Raw genomic sequence first — 17,633 nt, 5'->3', positions numbered from 1 at the left:
CTGCAACCTAGCCTTGAATTCCAAAATGGATTAAAGCCAAAATATATGCCAGAAGCCAATGTACACACACTAATACTAAAGGAAAATGACATTACTAAGAGTCTGAAATTTTCTCTTTAAATTTTCATATATAGTATTTAGGATTTAAGGAAACAAACAGAAACAGGTATATCAGGAGACAAAAAGAAGTCTGAAAAATAATGGGGGGGATTACAATATTCCAAGAAATCTAGATTCTGGAGTTATTAGAGATTCAAATAACTATGGCATATTTTACAAAAGAAAAAAAAGACTCAGCAGAGAAATGAAATCTTTTTTACAAAGAGATTAACATTTTATAGCTGAAAAATATAAAAGCTGAAATTGAGGTAGCAATATATGGGAGATTAAACAGTGTTAAAGACAGGATAGGTGAACCGGAAGAAATGTCAGTAAAAAAATAAAGAATAGAATGTAGAAAATCAAGGTGAACGTTACAGGAAAAGAGACAGAATGTTTGTAGAAATCATAAAAAGACCTATTAGACATGCAGTTAGAGTCCCCGCAAGAGAAGAGATATAATACAGGATACAAGCAATATTAAAAGATATCATTGCCAGAGTTTTACAAAATTGATGACAACATCAAGCCACCAATTTAAAAAGTTCTATAAACTCCCAAAAAGATAAACTGAGAAAACTATACCTAAACACACATAATAAAACCACTAAAAACAACCACAAAATATACACACATACAAGAATGGAAATGACAAAAGGGTTGTGAATATTGCAATTAAAAAAATGGAAGCCAGGATACAATAGGATATCTTTGATATATTGAAAGAAAACAATGATATAACTAGAATTCTGTACCCATCAAAAAATATATTTCCAAAATGAATGAAAAATTAGTACCCATTTAGACAGACAAAAGGAGAGGTAACTAGTAACCAGGACTCCTATTTTTAAAAGAAATTCTAATAGAATTCTTTTGGTAAAAGAAAATCAATAATATTACACAGAACTTATGAAAGCAGAAAGGAATCAAAAGCAATGGAAAGTATAACTATGTGAGCAGACTGCATAAAAATGTTGAATAATATATTGTGCAGTTTAAAATGTTTACTCTTTAATGTATTGAAATATATGTCAGTAAAAATCAAAATTCAGAAGGAAGTAAACAAAGTTAAATGAAAAATGTCTGTTGTCACTTCTACGGTAACCACTAAAGTAATAATAAAAGAATACATAGCTAACAAGACAATAAAAGAGTGCAAATAAATGATAAAAAATATTTATTTAATTCATAAAAATGTAAGAAAAGAGAAATAAGACATGGGGTAGTTATGGGTCAAACATACCACAAAGAATAAAAAGATTTAAACATAAATGTATCTCTACTTAAAGGTAAAAAAATGAAATCTAGAATTAATTAACAATTATCTAGATAAATAACTGGCATGCAATTTACAAGAAACACTCATTAAATATGAGAATAAAGAAAAATTAAAAACAAAATAATTTAAAAAGATATATCATGTATACATAAAATAAATGAAAGCTGCTGTGGTCACAGCAATATTAGCAATGTATACTCTAAGGCACAACTTTGGAGATTGGGTGGGATGTCTGATAGGTACCATACTAGGTTTTTGTGCCACAAATATGTAATTATTACAGAATATTATGACCTAATAATACAATATCAAAAGATATATAGTAATTTGATTAAATTAAAGTTGGAGAGTTTAGCATCTACTCCCATATCTGTTAGGACAGGAGGACAAAATATCAGTAAAGACAATCAAGATTTGAACTCAACAACTTCTCATTAACATAAATAGAACATTGTACATAGAATTGATGAATATGTATTCTTTTCAAACAGTCTCGTGACACTTTTCAAAATTTACCATTTTCTAAGCCATACAGCAGGTCTCATGAACTTTGAAGGATTAATCTCATTCAGAATATGTTATCTTTCACAGAGAAAACGTATCACCAAAATAAAGGTAACTGATAAATCCTCCAAAGTTTAGAAACTAAGGAAAACAAGAATCAAGAAAGAAATCACAACTAGAAAATAATATTAAATGATAGATACAAATATAACATATCAAACTAAGTGTGATACAGGTAAAACCATGTGTACGTATAACTGTAATAATTCAATTATCTATCTTGAGACATTAGAAAAAGAACAGAAAATTAAACTCAAAATAGGAAGTATGAAGTGATAAAAATAAAAGCAGATACAGTTCTATAAAAAATATTCAACCAAACAATTCATGAAGCTAAAAGTTGGTAAAATCTACTGAAATTATAAGCATTTAGAAAGGTTGCTCAATAAAATAAGAAGGAATGCATAGATCACCAATATCAGGTGTTTAAAAAGTACATGACTACAGATCAGATTCTATAGATACTAGAAAGATAATTAAAAGATCTTATTTACAACTTTAGGGCAATACATTTAAAAATGTAAATTAAAAGTACAATCTACCAAAACACCCACAAGAAGAAACAGAAAATCTGAACAGTCCAGTATGTTAGAGAAGTTTAAGTTACAATTTAAAACAATCTCATGAAGAAAATTATAGGATTATATGACTTCATTAGTTGTTTTTTCCAAATATTTAAGGAATAAACATATATCAATGTCATACAAATGATTCTAAAGAACAGAAAATGAAAGAAGACTTCCCAAATCATGCTATGAGCTAGCATGATCCTTAAAATAATCTGCAGAAGATGTTAGAAAAGCAAAATTGAAGGATAACATCGCCTTATGAACATAGTAGCCAAAATTCCAAAGTCAGTATTAGAAAAATAAAGCCAGTCACATATGAGAAGGAGAAAGATGTTCTGATGACTAAGTGGTATTTATTCTAAGAATGTAAGATCAACATTTGGAAATGCAATTGAGGTCAATTTGCTACATTAACTGAATAAAGGAGAAAAACATGATTGCCTCAATAAAGAAAAAGCATTTGGTAAAGTGAACAATCATTTTGATAAAAATGATCAAAAGAGAAACTATTAAGATGAATAAGTGAACTTATCTATAAGTGAATCAATTATGTATAAGCAATAAAAATTGATTGCATTCAAAGTCATATTGCAGATCAAATACCAAGGGAAAAAAAACTAACAAATTTTCAGAAGGTTTATTTTAAAATGTGTCATATTGCTAAAGAAAATTAAAGATCTAAAATAAAAATTGAAGGATGTTTAATGAGCTGGAACACTCAATGATGCAACATGACAAGTCTCTCCAAATTAATCTAGAAATTCAATGTATACTCACAATATCTGTGGATCTCCTTCTATACTTTGAAGAACTAATTCTGACATTCATATGAAAATGTAAAAGACTAAGCATCATAGAGACCAGGAATTAGTAAACTTTATCTGTAAAGGGCCTGATGACAATCATCTTAGGCTTTGGGGACCAGATTTCCCTGTCACAATTACCTAATTCTGCCATTCTAGCTGGAGAGCAGCCAATGTACAAATGAAAGTGATGGCTCTATTCCAAAAAAGTTTTATTTAAAAATTCGGTTGTGTGATTGGCCACATACTGGCCAATAGTTTGTTAACTCCTGGTCAAGACAATCTTTAAAAAGAGGAACAATGTTGAAGGGCTTTCATTGGATGTCCAAACGTGTGAAATCACAATATGGAGACAGTGTGGTATTGATGGAAAATAGGCCAATGGAATAAAAAGTCCACAAACAAACCTGCTCATAAGCAGACACCATTCTGGAGCCCATAGACAGCCTTCTTTCCTTAATACAACTCAGATAAGTGAAATACTTTAAAAGGTTTCCTCCTGTCTAATAGTATGAAGAATGAAAATCCCAAAGCCGCTGTGTGATTAAGCGTGTGGTTTCTGTGGTTAGTCTACAGTGAATAGAAAAGCCTGAAAATGGTCAGCTGCACCCTCCTGGGGGAAGAATCAGTGTTCCTACACTTCTGAGCCATGAACTCATAGTAACAGTTAAACAGCAGCAGTGTTTTGTGGTGACTAATATGTCGTTTCCATGTGCATGTGGAATTAGAGTCTTGCCTGCCTTTTATGTACATGTTTGAATGTGGAGGGCTCTATTCTAGGCATGTGTGCATTGCCTAGCTCTTTTATACACAGATGATATATTATAATATTGGTTCAGATATTTTAGTAGTCTAAATTTAAAATGACCTAAACAGAATACAGCACTTATCTCTTAGTTCCATGTAAGAGTCTATACTGGAACATGCACTAAGAGACAGGTGGCTCATCAGGGGCCTCCAGATATTCAGGTTCCTCCTGTCTGGTTGCCTTGACATTTCCTAGGGCATGTCTCTCAACCTTTATTATGAATGTGACTCACCTGGGATTCTTACTCAAATGCAGATTCAGATTCAGGAGGTCTAGGGATAGGGCCTGAGTTTCTACATTCCTAACAAGCTCTCCAGTGATGTTGATGGTGCTGTTTTAGAGATTGTGCTTTAAATATGAAGGTCTATACATCATAATAGCACATCAGAATTCCTCCCAACTGGAAATTGTGTTAGTTTCCTATGTTGTAACACATAATCACAGACCTCATGGCTTAAACCAACAGACATTTATTATAGTTCTGAAGGCCAGAAGTCCAAAATCAGTACCATTGTGCCAAAATCCATATCAACAAGGCTTTGGTTCCTCTAGACGCTTTAGGAGAGAATAGATTCCTTTCCTTTTTTTACTTCTGTGGCTGCCTTATTCCTTGGCACATATGGAATCAGCTCTCTGGCTCTTTCATGTAAGACCCTGAAGGCTCATTTTGGACCTCTAGAACAGTTAGAAAATAAACTTGGATGATTTTAAGCCATTGTGTGTGTAGCAATTTGTTACAGCATCAATAGGAAACATATAACAGTAAACCCTGACTGGAGTTAGAAGCCATGGTTTACTGTTATATTAGTACATATCAGCTGAAGCAGTAGCTACACAGGCCATCAGGAGAGAGCCAAAATAGAGGCCTATGTCCATGAACAAGGTATGTGCAAGTACCCCTACCTCGGAGGTATCCTAGCATTCTGATGGCTGACCTGGGCTGTGGCTTATATCTGTTCAGCAGCAGGGCTGCCTGGGAACAGTTTAGGAGCTCACACTGGGCACTGGACACTGGGCACACTGGTGGAATAGAAAGAAGGGAAGTCAGAAGTGAACAGGTCAAGTCCAATAGTCAGCAAAGAGGAGGTAGAGAGTAGAGATGAGGAAGTTCAACATCAGACTCATGTCAGACTAATGGGGAGAAATATTGGAGAACTGTTAAAGTAGTTCTTGTCTCAGTTGGTCTGGGACTTGGGCCAGACTAAGTTAATTGCCTTCACATGCATTTGCATTTATTTCATGTTGACGCTACACATTGTTCACACTAGAATGAAATTGTCCACTGCTCTGCCTCTCTCCCTGCATCAAAAACTCCTTGAGTCCAAGGAAATGTTCTAACATTGCTATTGTTCCTCCTCCATCTCTAGTTTATGCCATATGATGGATATTGAATAAATATTTGCAAAAGAAATTTCTGAAATACTATACACAGGTAGATAATATTACTACAGATATGATCTGTTCCTCATGCATTGATCTGGAAAGTCATTAGCATTGGCTTATAAAAAATCCTTTGTAGTAATTACCATAAAACATAGCCATATAGATTTGCCACATAAAAAAACTAATGCAATCACAAATTAACCCTTCTACTTCAAGTATCTTTCCCTTGATTTTTGATTTGGATTTTATGGTTGCTGTCTAATCATGGCATCTTAATTTGTATGTCATAAGCATTCAGGTTGGGAGGTCCCTGTCTTCCATTGTACCTAAGTTTGGGTTCCCCATAAAGAATTTCAAACATATGCCATATAGTCAATAATTTAAATAAGGCATTTCATATTGGTGAAATTCTATGCAGTTGTTTTTATTGTATGAAACTTTTCCCTAAATGATGGTAAATCTGGACTCTGCTAGTTCTGGCTTCTGTCACATTTTGCTTCTGTTGGAGAGGAAGTAATGTCTGTGTTCTGAAAAAATGCCCTGTCTTTCCTCGTCTTGATGGCACAGCAGGGAGAGTAGAGTATACTAGTTACTGAATGACTTAAAAGAGAGACAAATCTTGATCCTGAGAATGCCATGCATGTGACCCAGGAAACTGGCACTTATAGGTCCAGGCCATGCATTTATGAACATGAAGTCTTAGGCCTGGAGGTATTTTCATTATAAATTCATGCAAATTTAATCTACCCAGTAGAAATCAACATTAGAAGTCTGAAATGAACTAATACATTCAGATAACGTTGTTGGAAGGGACTCTTTATGCCATGCAAAATAGCTCTTCAAAGGCTTTTTATTTCATACCAGAGTTTCTTTCTTATTAGAGGGAGTGATAGTACTTAAATCCTCCATTAGCTTGCTATCGATTATGACCATGTCAATTCCGTATTGGTGTTGTATTCTAAGTTCTTATTTGCTATACACACATATTGTGCAACTAAAGAAAGTAATGTTTAGGAGTTTTCTGTACATGTAAACATAGATAAAGATTTCTTTTTGCAAAAAATTAAACAAGTCTTATTATGTTAGAAAAGTATTTTTAAACACAGTGTGTGCTACAGCAGTGGTGGTGATGATGATGATGATGATGATGATAATGACAACGACAATGATATTTTCCCACCATTCTATTATGGAGGATAGGTTGTGAATAAACTTGAAAAGTTTATTTTCAATATCTATTTTTAAATATAAGATAATAAGACTATTTGTGACATCCCTCTTCTAATATTCCTCATACCCTTGATTAATGGGACATTTAGGTTTTTCACTGTGTTGGAAAATATAAAGGAAGTGGATTGTGTTATTGCTCAACTGATTTTTATCCAACTCTATCTAATAATATTTTCCATGAGGAACAATTAAGATAAGCTGAGTATTATTTTTAAATATTATAAAAGTTAGGAGACTGTTTTCAAGTCAGCAAATTATATGTAAAGGTTGAACTTGGTGCTGGGGTGTTAAAAATAAAATTATTTTGAGATAAGAAACAGTTCAAATGTAACTTATCCAGAATTGAATCTTTTATTCTTAATGATAACTGACCAGGCTATTTGAGTATTTGCTAAAGTGTGACCTGCTGATCACTAGTTATTTAAAACATTCCTCCAAAAGGGAATTACATGATCAAAGACACTTAAGAAATGCTGTGAACTGCTTTCTTCTCTTATTGAGCTTCACTGTGTAAAATATATTAAGGACTTGTGTTAGTAAGCTGTTAATTACTGTAACCAAAATCCTAACAAGAACAACTTAAAGGAGAAAAGGTTTATTTTGGCTCGCAGTTTCACAGATTCAATCCAAGGCCAGCAGTCTCCAAGGCAGAAGCATATGGTGGAAGGGTATGGTAAAGGAAAGCTGCTCATCCCATCCTAGGAGAGAGAGAAGGGATATAATTCAATGCCACACCCCACACCCTACAATTACTACCTAGTAAATCCTAAATGGACTAATCTACTGATGAGGTTAAAGCTTTAATGACCCAGTCATTTCCTAAACACCCCACCTCTGCTGCATCAGGGACCATGATGTCAGCACATGAGCTTTTGGGGGGACACTCCAGATCCAAACTATAGCAGAGCTCTAAGAAGTCTCATATTAGAGAAACATGTTTATCTGTGTGCAATCCAGTATTTCAAAATTGTTTGTCCAAAGCACAATTTCATGCTATTTTATTTAAGTATGGGTGAACTTATTTTGTTTAATTGATTTATAGAAGCAAAGCATTTTACTTTATGGTGAACACATTTTCTGACAAATTTTTGTGGTGGCTTCCTTTTCTACTGCTTGGCTTATTGAAGTAGAATTAGCATACAACAATCAGCACAGATTTAAAGTGTTAATTTGGTAAGTTTTGATATATGTATACACACTCATGAAATCCTCACCAGAATCAAGACAATAATGATATCTATCACTCCTAAAGCATTCTTTAAGCTCCTTTGCAATCCCTCCCTTCCAGAAAATGTTGACTACAAATTTTCAGAGTGGACAACCTTGTTTTGTTCCTGGCTTAGGAGGAAAGTGTTAACTCAATCTCTCATCATCAAGTGTGATGTTAGTTGCTGCTTTTTTTCTATGTCTTTATCAGGCTGAAAAGGTCTTTTTCTGTTCCTACGTGTACAAAGTTTTTGTCAGAACAAATGTTATATTTTTATCAAATGTATTTTTCTGTATCTATTGAGTTAGCTATTAATATGGTAAATTCCAATCAAACTTGAATTCCTGGGATGAACTTCTATTTACGATTAAATAGAATGATAAGTGATATAATTGTATACACGCACACACACATACAGGTTGAGTATCTCTTATCTAAAATGCTTAGGAGCAAGTATTTTGAATTTTGGATTTTTTTAAAGATTTTGGAATATTTTAATATAAATAATTAGATATCTTGGGGCTGGGGCCCAAGTCTAAACATGAGATTCATTTATGTTTAATATACACCTTATACACATAGCCTGAAGGTAATCTTATACAATATTTCTAGTGCACCTGCATTTTGACTGCCTTGTCACATGAAATCAGTTGTGGAATTTTTTGCTTGTGGTATAATATTAGTGCTCAAAATATTCCAGATTTTGAAGCATTAAGATTTTGAATTTTTGATTAGGATGTTCAGTGTGTGTGTATGTGTGTGCAATTGGATTCAATTTGTGGAAATCTTGTTGAGAATGTTTTGCGTCTCTATTCATGAGGATACTGTGTTTATCTCATTTTGGAGTAATGCTGTCCTCTCAGAAGGAGTTAGAGTTGGGTTATAGTTCTTCCTCTTTAATTTTCTTAAGAGTTTCCATAGAACTGAAATTATTTCTAGCTTAGTTGTTGGATAGTGTTCAACAGTGAAGTACTGAGCATGGTGTTTTCTTTGTGGGATTGTTTTAAACTATTAACAGATAGAGGAATTTCCAGGTTATCTGTTTCTTCTTGGTAGCTTTCATCTCTTTGATAGTTTGCATCATCCAAGAAATACGTCCACATCTTTGAAGTTGTTGGATCTATTGGCAAACTGTTATTCACAACACTATCATTTTCGTATCTGTACAATCTGTAGGGTGCCACCATTATTGTTCTGTATGTTGATAATTTGTCTTTTGCCTTTTTTTTTTCCCTGATCAATCTGTGTAGTAGTGACTTTTTAATTTTGTTAATATTCTCAAAGAACACACTTTTGATTTTATTGTCACTTACCGATTCCTGTTCTGATATTTATTATTTTCTTTCTTCTGGTTACTTTTGGGTTAATTTACTGACTTTTTTCTGAAGGCAAAAATTTGAGGTCATTGATTAGATACCTTTCCTAATTTCTACAATAGAAATTTTAGTGCTATTAATTTCCCGTAGTTAGTACTTTGGCTGTATCTCACAAATACTGATATTTTGTGTTTTAATTTTCATTTTTAATTCAAAGTTTTGTCTCATTTGATTTCTTTTTTTTTAACTTATGGGCTACTTCAAAGTGTATTGTTTAGTTTCCAAATATTTGGGAATTTTCCAAACATTTTTCAGATCACTTACTAATTGATTTTAGTCAGTGAATATGCTCTGTACTATTTGAATGTTTTTAAATTTATCAAGACTTCATTTATAGTTCAGAATATAGCCTGTTTTGACATGTGTGTATTTGTTATGGTGTATTTGAACATGTGTTTGCTTTATTCTGTGGAATGTTCTATAAATGCCAGTTTAAATTGATTGATATCATTGTTTATATTTTCTGTACTGTTGGTGATTTTCTGTGTGTTCTAACAATTATGAAAGAAGGAATTGAATTATCCAACACTAATTGTGGATTTGTCTGTTTCTCCTTTTGTTTTATGAGGTTTTTGTCTCACCTTTTTAGCTGCACAAACATTTGGGATTATTAAGAACTTTAGATGAATTGACTCCGATTTTATTATAATAAGACCCTCTTTATGCTTAGTGGTATATATTCTTTTGCTCTGAAATCTGTTTTGTCTAATATTAATGTAAACATTTTCCTTTGGTTAATATTATTATGTTTCTTTTTCTTTCATTTTACTTTTAACCTACTTGTGCTTTAATATTTAAAGTGGGTTGTTTGAAAGGAAATTGCATAGATGGTGGAAGGAGACCCTCATTGTTATACAAAATACATGTATGAAGATGTGAGGGGGAAAAAAAAGAATAGCGCTACCTTAGATTAGGTAGAGAGAAATGTTGGGAGGAGAGGGGAGAGGTTGGGGAGATAGGAAGGATAGTAGAATGAAACAGACATTATTATTACTGTGTGTATATATGTGAATGCATGACCAACGTGATTCTGCAATCTGTATACTCAGAAAAATGAGATATTGTATCCCATGTGATTCAAATGTATGATATGTCAAGGTCATTGTACGGTCATGTGCAATTAATTAAAACAAAAAAAGTGATAATAACCCTATATTTACTTGTAAACTTAAACCTACCTTTAAATAAATGCATATATAATAATTTTAATATTCAAAAAAGTGGGTTGTTTGTTTACTGCATGTGGTTGGATCTTGCTCCTTTTATCCCTCTGATGAGCTCTGTGCCCTAAGAGAGTTGTTTAACCATATACGTTTAATATGATGATTGATGCGATTGAGTTAAAACTACCATTTTGCTCTTTGTTTTCTATTTGTTCATCAATGCTTTTTCCCCATATTTTTTTTCTCCTTTCCATTTGATTTCTATAAAAATCATGATTCCACTTTACTTTTTTGGGGGAAATCAGATATAACTTTCTGTTGGATTACTTAAGTGGATCCTTTGTGTCTATAGAATATATCTTTTAACTTTTCACAGTTTATTTTCATGTGATATTATGCCACTTCCATATATAGTTAAGAACCATGTAATAGTATACTTACATTTCTCCTCTCCAGCCCTTTGGGCTACAGTTGTTACATATTTTTCTTTTATCATAGTCCATTTTTGCTGCTGCAATAGGATACCTATGATTGGGCAATTTATAGTGTACAGAAATTTATCAGCTAATGGGTTTGGAAACTGGGAAGTCTAAGATCAAGATGTTGGCATCTGATGAGGGCCTTCTTGCAGTGTCATCACATGACAGAAGGCAAGAGGGAGAAGAAGAGGGAGAGAAAGAGAGAGAAAAAGAGAGAGAACACGAGAGAGAGAGTGAGAGAGCAAGAAGGAGGCCAAACATGACCTTTAATTATGGATTCACTCCCATGATAATGGCATTAATCCACTCAAGATGGCTGAGGCCTAGTGGCCTTTTCACTTCTTGATGTGCCACTTCTTAATACCATTACAATGACAATCAAATATGGTAAGTCCTCAAATATTTGGAAACTAAGCAATGAACTTCTAAATAACCCACAGGTTGAAGAATAAATCAAATGAGAAAGCACTTTGAATTAAATGAAAATGAAATCACAAAATATCAGTAGTTGTGAAATGCAACCAAAGCTTTAACCAGGGGAGATTTATAGCACTAAAACCTCTATTGTAGAAAAAAATCTGTTGTCTATTCAGAGAGACAAGTATTCAAATCACAGCAATATGTCATATGCCACACAATAGATCGTCATTATTTTTGCTCTAAAGAGTTGATTCTATTTGAAGATTTAAGTATTAAAACTCTTTATATTTACCTACATAGTTGTCTTTTCTGATACTCATCATTCCTTTGTTTAGATAAAAATTTACATATGCTGTCACTTTTTTTTATTTGAAGAACTTCCTTTAGCATTTCTTGTAGCGTGGGTCTACTAAAACTGAAAATGTTTTGGCTTGAATATGACTCAAAAAGTTTTTCTTACAAAATTAGGATATGATTAGTGACTGTGGAATCAGGGTACAATAAGTTGAATAATGCCCTCCAAATTTATGTTCACCTAGAAGCCCCGAATGTTACATTATTTGGAAAGAGGGTCTTTGTGGATGTGATTTGTTAATTGAAGTGAGGTAATATTGGATTAGGATAAGTCCATCCATTACTTGAATCCTTATAAAACACAGAGAGAGACAGAAGAGAGACAAAGTCCATGTGAAGATGAAGGCAGAAATTGGAACTGTGTAGCTACAAGACAAAGCCAAAGAACACCTGAAAACTACCAGACACCAGAAAAAGCCACAAAGAATTCTACCCTAGAAGGTTTTATATGTTGTTATTGGCAATGGTAGTGACTTACAGTACTGGAGACTGAACCCAAGACCTTGCACATACTTGGCAAGTACTCTACCACGGAACCACATCCCCAGCCCTCTACCCTAGAGTCCTCAGAGGGAACAGGCCCTTCCAACACCTTAAGTTAGGACTTGGAGCCTCCATAACTGTGAGATAACTTTCTGTTGTTTTTAATAAATTTTTTTTCCACATTCATTTCTCCAAGATATTTGAGTGAATGAAGACTTCTAGATAGAGGAGTTTTCTTTCATCACTTTAAAGATGTTTTCCACAGCCTTCTCTTGTGAGTTGTTTCAGATGAGAAACTTCTGTCCTTGCTACCTTTATTCCTTTACACACACCTTTTCTCTGATTGCAATTAACTTTTCTCTTTATCATTAGTTTTAAGCAATTGGATTATGATATGCCCTTTTATTTTTTCATGTTGTTGTTTGTTTTTTTTTTTTTTTTTTGCTTGGGATTTATTGAACTTCTGAAAATGTGAGAAACTTGGAAGATTTTTGTTCATTTTTTTCAATTACTTCTTCTGTCCCTCTATTCTGTACTGTTTTAGAGGCTCTAACAGAATTGATATTATGATTGAAATTGTACCACTGTTCCCTGATGCTCTGCTTATTTCATATTTTTTAGTCTCATTTCTCTCTGTGCTTCATTTTGGAAAATTTCAGTGCTATAGGTTGAAGTTCCTCAATCATCTGCAGTGTCTGGTTCATTCCTATCCCATCCAGTATATTCTTAGTCTCAGACATGGAATCTTAATCTCTAGACATTTGATGTGAGAATTTTTCACATCTTCTACCTCTGTACTTGTTACATTCAATCATTCTTCTGGTTCGAGGAACACAGAGTAATTACTTTAATGTCCTGACCATTAATTGTTTTCATCTATGTCCTTTCTCAGTCAGTTTGGATTCATTGCTTTTACTTCTCATTATATGTCTTATTTTCCTGCTTTTTGCATTCCTCCTAGTAATTTTCCACTGGATATCAGACTTTGTGAATTTCACCTTGTTGGGTACTGGACATTTTTTTTTAATTCCTATAATCTTGAACTTTTTTCAGATATGGTTACTAGGAGACATATCTTGCTTGCTTTTAAACTTCATTATGTGGGAGAAGATTAGGGTTAATTATTTTTCTCCTATTATTGTAGCAGAATGTTTCTGGTTGTTCTATCCAGTGCCCCAAATTATGAGGTTTTTCTGTTTTGATGGTTAGGAACAGGCACTATTTCTGCCCTTGTTTGGATTACAGGTATTATTTCTTATAAGCTTTGTTGGTGGCTCTTTCTCCAGACGTGGGTAGTTTTCTGACATACACACATTGAATGTTCTTCAGCCCAATACTTAAGAGAGTTCCTGTAAAGATCTCCTGGGCCTGCTTTTCTACCTGGTGCTCTGCTCTGCAAGCAATAGCTGCCTTGACCTCCCTGGATGGTCAGCCTTATATTTCCAACTGAGGGAAACTACGAGGTGCCATCTGGGATTCACCCCCTCTCCCTGCACAATAGCCAGAAAACCCTCTCTGTTCTATGATCCGGGAACCATAGGGCTCAACTCACTTGTTTCCCATCTCTCGGGGATCATTCTTCCTCCATTGTCGATGACCAATGTCTTGTTGTCTTATTTCTTTTCTTTTTTGTTGTTTGTTTCTTGTTTTTGTTTTGTTTTGGTTCTGGTTTCTGGTTGTTTCAGGCAGGCAGGTAAATCTGTTACTCCTCTGGTTCCTGAGGAATATATTGCCAGTCTGTCTGAATCTCTTTATTTGCCAGACACGTGGTCACACACTGGGCGCAGACTATCAATTAGGTAAAAAACCTTCAAACCTACAGATTTTGTTTCCTTCATTTTCTAGGAAAGCCATAAAAGATGAATAATGCTTAGCCTTTCCCTTTATCCTGTAAAGTATTCAAGCCCACCCTGGTTCAATGCTGGCTTATTTGCTTGTGACATATCAAAGTAAATTTTAGCCCTGAAGCATGGGCAAAACTGACTTTCCTGAGCTGGGTAGTTTTGCTTCTGCATATCCCTGAATTTTCTAGGTCCTATTTTCCTTCTACATGGAGCTGATTTCTGTAGGTGAGCATAAAGTAAGCATTCTACGCCTTTTGCTATAGTAAGACACAAAAGAAATACATTCCATTGGAGCAGATGTCTATAAGAAATGTAAATAGCTTGGCTTCCTCCTACAAAGCCACAGAATATCGCAAGTTGAAAAGCAATTTAAATTTGGGGGAGCGAGGTTTGGCCACTTTTAGATTTCAGCACCATGTAACTTTTGGTGATGCTATTTGTTTTTTGAAATTTTAATTTAAATGAATAGTCCCAGAGGTATGTCCAAATCATCCAGGACTTTGATTTCTCCCTCTCCTCAGTCTCTACTGATGGCATGTTCCTGGGTGAATATATGCTGAGATCCCTCATGACTGGTGATAACTTTTCCTGACCAGCAGAGCCAGTCATTATTTATTATACTTTGCTCTCACTCCTTCTCACTCTCCTAGTGGGAATGTTGCAGTGGCTGCTGGCTGGAAAATTAGCCCAGGGAGCTTCTTCTGTTGGTCTCCTTCCTCATTATACCAGTAAAAAAATTTAACTGTGACATTCTCTATCCCTGCATGTATATGTGTGTGAGCATGTGTGTGTTTGTGTGTGTGAATATATATATCGCCACATAGGTTGGAAGCACACTGTAGGGGCTAATAGTGAGTAATTTAACTGGCTTTCTCACACATTTTACTCTCTTTCTTTCTCTGGAGCGGCTGCAGAAGTACAGTGTGCTCATGTATCGTTGCTCCACATTATAAGCCAAGCTTGTGGGTTTATGTGTCATCTCACCGTTTCTGCTGGGTTGTTTTCTAGCTGGATGTGATATCGTTTCATCCGTTGTCAGGGGGCTGCCCCAGATACCTGGGATGCTCAAGAGATGCGACACTTACTTGCCATGTGATCGCAAAGGCTTCTGTTTATTTCTGTGGCTGCTCCTCCCGCAACTCTCTGTGGGATCCCCGGATACCTGAGCTGATGGGGAATCTGAAAACCACACAACCTCACTGAGGCTTTAAGGATTTTTGCTTATGGGTGTTTTTAAGTAAGTGTCGGGCCACTGCGAACTACAATTTGCAAGAACTTCTTTATTTTTTTAAGTGTCCTTATTATTTTAAGCCTGTTCTGGGTCACAGTTCCACAGTTCCAGGAGCTTTTAAATAATGGCATTGTTAGTCCCACACAGCTTAGCCCTGGAAGGGTGACTAATAGTCACTCAAGGAGGCTGAAGGCTGTGGGGGCCATGCTTCAGACTCCATTCCAGCTCAGCAGCGTCTGGCTTGGTGCTAGGCACTCTGCAAGAACCTGCTGACTGAGCAATTGATTTAGGCCAAGATAACCTCTCTTCTCAGGATGGAAGTTTTTTGTTGTTGTTGTTTTTGTTTTTTAATCCAGGCCAAAGACTGAGCCTTTAAAAAAAAAAAATGCTTTGCCTGCTTAAAAAAAAAATGTTGAGAAGGTAAAATATGGGGGTGAAGAAAAAAAATAATCCAAAAGAGTCTTTCTGTTTCAAAAAATACTGCAACCTTACTATTAGTTGTCGTAGTCCGGCTGCAGTAAAATAACCGGCGGGTGATGAACAACTTGTGCACATTGATACAGCAGGAGTGGGAGCCGTTTATTGTGGGACAACAGAGGTATTTATACATTCCACATAGCTTATCTAATTAACATAAACTCGATACAGCAGTCAACCAATAAGGAATCTCCACACTTAATGGCTCGCTGGCGTTACTTCACAAACCACTCCCTCTGGCAAAATGCCAGGCGCCATCCAGACTTGTTTACAGACTCTAACAATTAGTTTTATTGAAAAATACAACACTCTGTCCAATGTTTGGGGGAAAGGGAAGATAATAGGAGAAATAAAGAAACTATTACTTTCCAGGCTTGACTTCTGTGTTCTAAGTCAGAGAAAACTACTCTCTCCTGTCTGCCTCCTGATCAAAAGAACGGGAAGAGACAAAAACTGGTTTTTAGAAGAGGTCTTGTCAGTGACCAGAGCATAAAATACAGGATTAATTCATGTTTGGAGAAAAATACATTACATTTTCTATGGTACCTTAATCTATTTAATTGACTATCTGACTATTTAGCTTTGTAAGTTTTTCAAGTTGTCTTAATAAGACTCTATAATTTAGTCTGAGTATATAGGACAGTTACTAGAAGAAAATCTGCAGTTATTTTATATTTGCATCTCATTAATGAGCCTTCAGGTCAACATCATCAATTCATTTTGCGGGGGGTGGGGGGGGATGTCCTCATGGACAGTAAACCTTTCTTTCCAGATTTTCAGGCAGTGTCTTCCACTGGAAGCATGAGGGAACACTGGTCCTGTCTTTAGCTCTTGGCCTGCAGGTCGGAATTTAACCTTTGTCCAGTCCAGTCCAGGGCACATGGTGCCACATCTCAAGGAGCATAACTGTGCAAAAGAGAATTTGCTGTGTGCATCTTCCATATTCTAGCTACTCTGGGAGAAGTCATGACACCCCATGATGTGTGATGCTGCTCCAAACTATTTGCAAGAAATAATCTAAATGTCAAGTTGTGGGCATCATGGGGCACTGCACATGTTGAGACAAACCAGAGTGTGAGGAAGCTTAGAGTGAAGTGGGTTTTGAAGGCTGTGCACAAAGAAACCCTAGGTACAAGGAAATGCAGAGCCAAGAGAACCATGGTTTCAATCAAGTTCATAAAGAGCACAGCCACTATTGTAGGCGTATATATATTTCTTCAAAACAATTAAGTCTTCCTTTGAGATGCATTTATTGAACAGTTCCTGTGTGGCAGAACCTGTGCCAGACTTTACATGCATAGCAGTGAACAAACAGGCCCTGCTCTCATGAAGCCCATCTTCTCGAGGGGGAACAACAGACAGTGTAAAGCCGAAGGATGTATTTCCTCTCAGGTGGTGATAAGTGCTATGAAGAAAAACAAAGCAGGATGAAAACAGAGTCAGGGGCAATGTGCTATTTTATACAGAGGTTTAGGGAAACCTCTGAAAGTGGAAACTGAAAAGAATCAGTCCCTTCAAGTTCCAATTCCTATTCTTCTCTGACCATTATAGCTTTTTGTTTTTTTTCCCTTAATTATCACACTTTTCCTTGTCAGTTCAATCAAAGCTGTGTTGATCTGGACATTTCTGTCAAGTTCATAACTGACTACATGGCCAAGGATCAGTTCATCTGATTCTCAAGGACTGAATTAGAGGTTAGTCAAGTGGGGTCCTTTCCTCTTACCCTGCTTTGCTCCCTAAGTCACAAAATCACAGGCTAGAGTTTACCCAAATGAACCAGAAACAAAAGAAATTTTAAAGTCATCAAGGAGATATTTAATGAAAGAAGTCCTCTAGGAAAAGCATAGTAACCAGCCTTGGATTT

The sequence above is a fragment of the Marmota monax genome, unplaced genomic scaffold (genome assembly GCF_021218885.2).
Source record: "Marmota monax isolate L192 unplaced genomic scaffold, Marmota_monax_Labrador192_F-V1.1 WCK01_AAM20220418_F8-fsc00070, whole genome shotgun sequence".
Taxonomy (NCBI): Eukaryota; Metazoa; Chordata; class Mammalia; order Rodentia; family Sciuridae; genus Marmota; species Marmota monax.
The sequence above is the reverse complement of the archived record's forward strand: the minus strand, read 5'-3'. Positions refer to the sequence as shown.